The sequence below is a fragment of the Ixodes scapularis genome, unplaced genomic scaffold (assembly GCF_016920785.2).
Source record: "Ixodes scapularis isolate PalLabHiFi unplaced genomic scaffold, ASM1692078v2 PGA_scaffold0__279_contigs__length_252992795, whole genome shotgun sequence".
NCBI lineage: Eukaryota > Metazoa > Arthropoda > Arachnida > Ixodida > Ixodidae > Ixodes > Ixodes scapularis.
In genome coordinates this window covers 198,429,734-198,438,853 of record NW_024609835.1, presented here as the reverse complement: position 1 = coordinate 198,438,853, position 9,120 = coordinate 198,429,734, and the positions used below count along the sequence as shown (strand labels likewise).

At 40.5% G+C, this 9,120-nt stretch overlaps 1 long non-coding RNA gene across 1 annotated transcript; it reads right to left on the bottom strand.

Moving 5' to 3' along the window:
• Positions 1–1,596: 1,596 nt before the first annotated feature.
• LOC115331226 lies at positions 1,597–5,167 on the bottom strand. The gene is made up of 3 exons (XR_005717096.1): positions 5,097–5,167; positions 3,706–3,871; positions 1,597–1,709 (listed from the first exon to the last, which is right to left on the bottom strand). It is a non-coding gene; the product is annotated as an uncharacterized LOC115331226 (long non-coding RNA).
• Positions 5,168–9,120: the final 3,953 nt, after the last annotated feature.

Below are 9,120 nucleotides of genomic sequence, written 5' to 3'. Positions count from 1 at the left end.
AGCTCTGAAGTCTCGCTTTCTTCTCAGCGCATGTTCACAGGGAGATTTTTCAGTTATAGTTCCTGAAGAGCAGGAACATCGCGGGTGTGATACACACGGTGTAGAAGCGTCATGGAAGCTGACCGCCAGATGACTTTCTGAGCAGTGACGAACACAGCTGTAGTGACCTGTGCGTGCCAAAGAGATAGTTCTGTTAGCATAGTATGTCGATAATTACTCAAATCTGCACGGAAAAAGAGAATAACGTATATTGATGCAAGTAAACAAGCACGAAGATGATGAATCAGCATATTTCCAGCCAGCTTTTAAGGAGCCGACAGCATCACATGAACGGCAACAGGCTTTTTTTAAATTATGGCAAATCTTGCACAGACAGGGTAATAACCACGACATTTTTCTTTTTCTTCCTTCGACCCTCTATTCCATCACTACGTTTACTTTTTCTGAATAAAGTAAGTACAAGTTGCTTGGAATGTGCAGGAGGGTAAATTCAAATCCTGGAAGGGAATGTAACTGCACGAAAAGACATCAAAAACCACTTTGTTGAATGCGTGGAAGAAGTGGTGTTCTATTCCACTATCGTGTGGGCGATATGTAGGACAGAGAGCTCATTTTCTGAAATACAAGCAGCAGCAGCACCGTTACGATGTATATGTAGATGCAACGGGAGAGCTTGGTGTACCCGAAATCAAACTTGTCTAGAGCCATCTAAGAAATTCTGATCCAGAAAATAACTAATGGCTGATATCCCAGTGACATGTTTAACCGAAATAAAGATATGGGAGATCTGCAGTGGGACAGAAAGAAGACGTCTAACTTAAGATAACTGAAAGATTGTGCACCAAAACGTGTAAAAACACCAAAATTTGCCCGGAATAGGCTTAAGGTTTGCTCTCGACGAGTTTGATTGCAGGTGTAGATTGCCGAGAGTGCTGTTCCATCCATATTTATTTTCAAAGATAGTGCAGTGCTTGATACAAATAAAAACAAAACAATTAAAAAAGTTTGGAGGTTCACAAGGTAAAAATATTAGGGCCACAGTGTGTCAGCACGCCTTCACTGGCTTTCTCCGATAAAGAACTGGAGTACTTTGGCCAAGGGAGAGGAACGAGCAACAGTGGTGTTTTTGATGAGTGACCTGTATGTTTTTAGCCTTATAGTTTTCTTCATTTTTTTCTATGGCTTGTTGTATTGACGTCGGTTGCTAATATTGACGTCGGTTGCTAAAACGATTGAAGTTTCAACTGTTTTTGTGAAACTTGAGAATGAGGTATGTGAAAGGCGATGACACAAGAAGAAAAGAAGGTAGCCTCAAATTGCGGGATTGTACTTAATGTTAAGCTTTAAAACAATATTGAGACTCCCTCCTTCTCTTCTTGTGACAACGCCTTTCGTATACCTCAGTCCCAGGATTCAACAAAATCTTTAGTGCACACCAACTCACTCGCGCCCTTACGCTCTGTCTGTTAAAGCTTAAGTTGTAATTAGGGCCATGTTTGTGTCCTTCCTTCTTGTCCTCATCTTTGTGCTGTATTTTATTGTTACTGCTGTACCGTAACCGCAAACTGGTCACAGAACACTATAAACTTGCCTATATGTCCTACTGAGACTCCGTTATTCGTTGAAATAGGTTGAGCACTCGATTGTTCACTTGCCTTCTCCCTTTCTTGGCCTTGCTGCCACGGCCAAGATTGATGCCGAGAAGGGCCCTGAATGGTAATCATTGAAAAATAAAACAAGTTGACAAACAAATTCCACATATGTGAGATTTCGGCCTAATAAACTACTTTGCTCTTTGTAACGCTCTACCATATTGGCGCCCTGCGTGGATGCCGATTTCATTCTCTGCATTCGTTAGAGTTTTAATCCACATCCGCAATTTTTTTCGATCATTTTATTCACACCCAAACTTCATTCGCAAGAATCAGAACTGCATTCAATTTGTAGTTCACAGATTTGTAACAACATCACTGCGTGACGCACGTTAAAGTCCCTAGGCTAGCGGTCGTTCAGCACTGAGTAAATTGTTCATCGACAAAGTACAGACATATCTCATCACTTGAATGACAGACAAACACTGTAGTGTCCAACTATTCCCACACAAATCTACCAACTCAAGCGTGAATGATAAAGAAAATACATATTGAATGGAAATCACACTTTTTAAGTCGTTTGTTTTTATTTCTTTTGATACAAAATCTAGTGCAAACCATAGCAAGCCTCTGAAAATGTATGCAACATATAAACAATGGGCTTCTCACTTCATGCCATTGCGAAGATTGTGGCCTCTAATGGAGCACCAGAGTACTCCGAACCAGGGAATGTGTTCAAGGAAGCTTGAAATTTGCATTTTTACCCGTGTGCATGCAAAGCACTTTGGACCTACATCTGGTCCACACCCGCAGCACATGGCATCAGCGTCCGATCCGCAACCCACCAAATCTGACTCACGTTTATCTGCATCCACCAGCTGACCTCGGATATGAAGGGATTTCGATATTTTGTTATATTTCTTTGCTTAGAATGTTAATACTTTGTTCTTTTTTATATATTTAAATCATTGTGCGACAGGAAGTATACAACATTCGCTAAGAAGCAACGTGCTATTCTTGGGAAAGAGATATAAGTTGGTACACGAATGGAGATATCCTAAATGTGTTTTAACAAAGTTAAACGGGTGGGATATGTATTACCGGATGATATAACCCAGTATGTGAAATGGCTATGAATAAAAACATAATAAAGAAAAATTGGGATAATGTATTAAAAATAGTAGGTGTCCTTTCATGGGCCGTAAGCTGTTTTTCATTTCAGATGCAAGACACTGGTCGTAAGTTTTATGTAAGAGTCGAAAACAACCTCAATAAATATAGTGATTAATAGCATAAATTGAATTACTTAAAAAGTAATTACAAGAAAATATATGGGATGCATGTCCTTTAAACTAAATCATAAATGGTGTACTGGTGGCATTTATTTTGAAACAACTAGGGCAACACCATTGCAAAGTTGTTAGTAATGTCAGCTCTATATTTTTTCGAATAGGAAATTATTGTCTCGACAGTAGTATGTACAGCAGTGTTATCAGCATTAAGGAGCACTTGACACTGTGTAAAATGGGCTATAATTGAAGTCTAGGTACGCCTGTTTTATATATCTCAAAAATAAAAACAATATCACAAACATAAACGGCATCTTTTTTATTAAATAAATAGCTTTTAATACATGTGTGCATGGGACCAGCAATCATTTTACACTAAGTTTAATTGTTAGAATAGTGTCATTAAATCAAAAGCTTTGCTGTAGTATTACACAGATTGCCAAATTAGTTTCCTGTGTCTATAACATTTTTAATGTTGTCAGTAAGCCATACAACTGTTAGGTCAGTAGAGTACCAGCTCGAAATCTCAACTGATGGGCTGAAAAAACGTCAAAGTTAGGGAAGTATTTGGTTCAGCACCTTTCAATCTTCTTGGCAGAAGCGGCAAGTCAGCAGCATATGTATAAGCCGCTACCATGAAGGAGTAAACTTTAGAATATACATGCCTTAAAACGAACATCGAATCGAACTTTGCAAAGTGCCTTGTTTTGCTGAGATCAGTGGTATTTATATGCCAACTATAATAGCAGCTCAATGTGCTCAACACACAGCAAGGTTTGCGAACCAAATTACCCAAATATGTATACAGAAGAAATCAAAGGTACCTCCGGTTGAACGTGAGCGTAGATGAGACTTCTTGAGCGTAGCAAATGTGGAATGAAAAGTAGCTGGCAAACAGCATGCAGAAGGCGACCTTGAACTCTGGTGCAGTTGCCACAACGTATCCATCAAGGAGCAGCAGCTATTCTTCTGGAGCTCAAATGGCATCTCCTGGAGGTATTAAAGATGAAAAAGTCTTCTTTAGAAACACTAGTGCGTATTTTTCTATGCATATCTGGACTGCCAACAAAATATGATAGTTCTGAACAATTTTGCAATAGTACATCACTGCATGAACGCAAATGATTAGCTCTTCGAAATGTGACATAACGTTCATTAATTATCGAAGCACAGTTACCTTGTAGTAACTGTATGTGCAGTGTCTGCAAGGATCACTATATGTATACAGCTTTTTCGTTTAGCCTCGTACACAGCCACGTTCTCCCCATATCCGGTATGCGTTCCGATAAAGCAAAAGATTTTAAACCGGAGAAAGAAACAAGATATAGAAAGGATATAAGGAATGACGGTTGCAATTAAAAAGTTAACATGTTCTATTTGCGAGGTGAGAGGAAAGCGATGTTTTCACGCATACCGGACGTTCCAGAATTGAAGATGGCGGCGTCCACATAGAAAAGGTGTATAGCACACTGAATGACGATTGTACATCAAGCATTGCCAAATGCACAAGCGCATAAAGCAATACCTAATGCATGCACATAAATACTGTTAGTTCAAACTTTTCAACTGTCAAATCACTGTCAATTACATCAACTACTGAATAAATTCCTGCATGGTGTGACTGCTGGTCTTCTTCAAGGGAAGAATACAAGCCAAAATACGTGCATTGACCGCTGACTTCCTAAAATAAGTCATAAAAGGGGTTGGGTGGTTTTTCATTAAAGATATTGATGAAATCTTTCTGGCGAAGGATCATTTTGTAAGAAAACAATTTTTTCATAGATAGAGATTTACACGCCGCGAGAAGTTTACTGTAAGTGACCGATAATTTGGGAAATAATTTGTTGCGAATTGACCTAAGAATTAATATAGGAATTCAGCTCCACGTTAAGTACCTGACTGGCACAAGTGATCAGGGAATTAAAATAATTATAAAAATCATATCAGAGAAATGCCACACATCTGACCAGATGCTTCTCCACCGGCATCGTTCATGACAAAGTGATTAACGTTTTTCTGTGATGAGTACTAGTGAACAATTTTGAATTAATAAAGGAAGCCTTTAACCTTGTAATGATTCAGTATACTGGCTAATTGTGCCCCATAATATTTAAGGCGTAACAATCTGCCATAACAAGTGTTTCTTACAAGATATTGATTTTAAAACGGGGCACATAATGCAATACATGTGTATAAACAATTTCACCAAACTTACAAGCCACAATAATGCAAGGGGAAAGTGGAGCATCTGGCCGTATTTCTATCTCGTCTGAACTTAAGCAGGCCTGGAGAAAGGAGAGAAAACACTGCTCAGTTGCAGGAAAGATCTGACCAGTGTTACACAAGATGTTAGAAACCTGCACTTTACACTGACAAAAAGTACTTTTCTATTAGTTCAGCACATAGCACTTTAATATTGTTCATGGTGCTAAGTAACTGTTATTAGTGATAAATTGGCATGGAAATGCTGTACGCATTACTGCTCTCGAAAATTACAGGGCATTTGATATATCTGTATGAATTACGTCTCTTGTTTGAAGCAGTCCATGTTGGTGTTCTTCAAACCAGGCTGCGACCATCAGGACAATTCCAAGCAGCTCAGTATGTGGTGATGGTGCATTTCTCATTGCTTTCCAAGCCGCCATAAGACTGCAGAATTGCACTTTTCTTATCCTTGAGTGAGCTTTGCAGCGTTTCAGCACGATCTATTCCAAGCAGAATCTTGAAGTGAACATGAAGGCCATCAGCTCTGAGGAAGAAGGGTCAATCATCCTTCAGCTCCAGAATGGATGAGCCTACCGTTATTTCTTGTTGCAGTGTGGGCATCGATGACATGAGCAAATGTACACCTTATTCGTACGTGGTACCAGCTTCGAACATCTCCTGCAGGGGTACTTTTTCCCTTTTTTTGTTGATTCATCATCTACTCGAGTACTCTCTGTTGCGTGTATGTTACAGCTTGATTTCTTTTTAGCGCACTGGGCAGCAGGGTCCTGTTGCATTCGTGAATTATCCCATTTTATGTCGCCGAGTCGACAAACCAACTGGTTCAATAGAGAGTCATACTCACTACCGATTAGGGTGTCATCAATAACGTATTTGAAAGTAGGTGGATGTGCTTCGACTACTTTGTTAGCAATGACAACAAGATGCTTTTAAAGAGGCTTTGCACACACCTCGTGCACACACTCGATAAGTATTCTGACTATTTTTTGGCGATCTTTAGGCAGTCGGCGCCTTCCTTCCTCGATATCTGTGAGAAGGGTTCTTTGCATCATACTCCTCGGAACCATAAAAGAATTGGCCCAATTTGGGTTTAACAAAGAGCTTGACTGGCCATGTTGCTTATCAACTTTTTCTTTTTGTGCCTCTTGCAATGTTATGGGTGTGGTTCTTGAAGAAGTTTCATTAGAATCTGTAAGAAAAAAAATACAGGCTGAGAGTTGATCATACGAAGAATAAATGAATTGAAAATGTGGTTAGAAAATTCTCGATTCAGAGAAAAAAATATTGGCACAAAATGGTTTTTATTTATTTCTGTTACCCTACAAAAAATAATGTCGAAGTAGGTAGGGCCCCGAGAGCGTGGAGACTAGAGCGCGCATGCCATTGGCACGTTCGTCACAAAGGCGCGCCGCCATTTGAGCGCACGAAGCGAGAGCGCTAATGATACCGTGCATTTTACGCCATTCTCAAATATCCGAGGTTTTCTTAAGCACATTTATTAGTTCTAAACGATTTCGTTTGAAAATGGTTTGGAACAGTTTGCTATATTTCCGATTTTGTGTTTGGTTTTCACAATGTGTTAATTAAACACAATATGTTACAAACTTATTTTCTTAACTTTCACTCTTTCTATGCTTAGAAGAAATAACGGCGAAGTTATCGAATATTATATCTTTTTAGAATGAACAAGGTTTCACTTCTGACTGCGTCCTCGACAATAAAATGGTATCAAGTGAAGCTTTCCGAGTAGATTCTCGCTCAAAAAGACCCTTCGCAAAATAACCCTAAAAGTAAAAAGCGTGCTCAAGTGCACTAGGTGCACATGCTGCACGCAAACGCCTTGTTTGTGAGGTGATGTAAATTTCTTAAATAAAGCGAGAACGAATGCGTGTGCAACGTTTCATTTGATATAGATTTCAACAAAAAAGTATAGAGCTGTAGACGCCAGCAGATTTTGGGATGTGCCAAGAAGGTTAGCAGCGTCCTTGGCACTTGTATAATCTTTTGCCTCGTACCAGATAGTCCAGTGCCACTAAAATGAAACATAAAGTTGCCCAGTAGAACCACAAAAATTTCAATGCCCACATGTGCTCTCGTAACACGCACTTGCCTGTCGTGCGCCCTAACGTCGGCGCTCTAGTGTTATATAGACAAGGATGTTACGCAAGCAGAACGCAAATACTCGACATTTCTACGCACCCAATATTAAATATTGCTTTATGTAAACCAGGTGACAAGTTGAAATCGGCCAAAGCAGGGTGGTTCGTGTAACGAACCAAGACAAATAAAAAAGAAGCAACCATAATTTCGAAGGCCTTCGCACTCACTTGATGCAATCCCTAACAGCAAGATAAAATTACTAATCAAAAATTAGGTTCAAGCAGCAGTAAATATAACTGTTGAGAACCAATTCAATGAATGAAATGAAACTGCTGCCATGAAAAGGGCCATTTGCTATTATTTTGTATTCTGCTGTTCAATATGCCAGATGGAAAGCTTGAAAACAAGATCACTAGCTCTGTCCTTCTTGCTATTCTAAAAAGCATGCGAAACAGAGCTCTTACTGTTTTCCTTGACGTATGTGAGTAGCTTCCGTGATTCTACAGGCCTGATGACGTCACACAAGTCTTGCTCACAGAGGAAAACAAGGTCAGCGCAAGATTCCACGCCCACATCCGATAGTTTAGTCATGACCTTCATCAGTGTCTCGGCAGGCAGGTTGGGGAGCGCTTCCATCACTTGCAGCCGCACGTTTTCCATTACGATACAGGAATTTTGTGCTGGAGCACGATGATCTTCTCAGTGCAAACTTCACAAACAGGTAGTGGAACAACGTCAATGAGATGAATGGCCTTCAATGCACAGTAATTATTTGTCTCCTACACACTGTAGAGATGCAGATGCGACAGAAATCTGCCGTAAAATAGCTTCACAGCAAAGATAACGGTAGCTTTGTTCTTGACAAGATTTACAGCAATTTCCTCAAAGCCAAGTTTGCCTGCCGAGAACACTGGTAAGAAATCTCGGACAGCGTATTTAGTGGCCTTGTAGAAGACTGACTCGGTTGCATCCGAGTTAGTCGGCTGCAAATCAAGATGCGCGAGGCAGATCTTCCTTCGTAGTCCTGTGGACAATATGGAATGAAGGATTTGAAGGTGACATTCGGATCAAAATATAATTCAGCATGCAAGAATGCCTGCAGCAACTGATGCTTTCAGGCAAGTGTTTTCACGACAGCTTTAAAGCTCCTTGCTGCCCGCACACACTTTTTGAAGTACGAGTGTTTACTTTCAAACCGAAGAGACCACCCATTAATCAACGGGCCAAAATAAAGCAGCATGCTTGCATAATGAGTCATATAGTGGTGCTTTAGTATTAGCGACATTGTGATGAAAAGCTCCTGCCTCTCTGCCAAGTATTCTTCAACGAGTATTGCCACATATGCCACATCTTCGCTGATAACTGGCGCACACCATGTCTGCAGTTTTCCTCAGAGTGAGACACAGCACCCACACAGCATCATCGTTTTCAACGTTGTGGTCAACAATCACAGGAGGGAGACGCAGTAAAACCCAAGTTTTCACTGCTTCACAAGCCAACTTGGCGTGAGGGTTGAACTCACATGGCTGGCTCAGTGCATCGGCTCCTTTGTACCGAAAGTTAATTACGGCGTAGTTAAGGTACTGGAAGCTGAACCAGCGTCTTTCCTCAGTGAAATGTTTGAGGAACCACGTCAAATCGGATGTCACGATGCCCTCAAAAAGATCGTGGGCGACGCACGGTGCAGCCCCGAGTTGCAGACATGGAAGCTTTCAAGCTTGTTGAAAATGCTGCTAAACAGTGTACCTTAAAAAAATGCTGCTCTGTTCAGGAGGCAGGGAGTACTGTCATACCTCACAGAAGTTCTTTTTTCACCAGGTAAGTAGGGCTTCTCCTGAAACTCAGGGCGATTTCTTAGGCAATACCGATAAAATTAGATTGAGGAGCTGAACTTCTGAGTACATCCACCGATG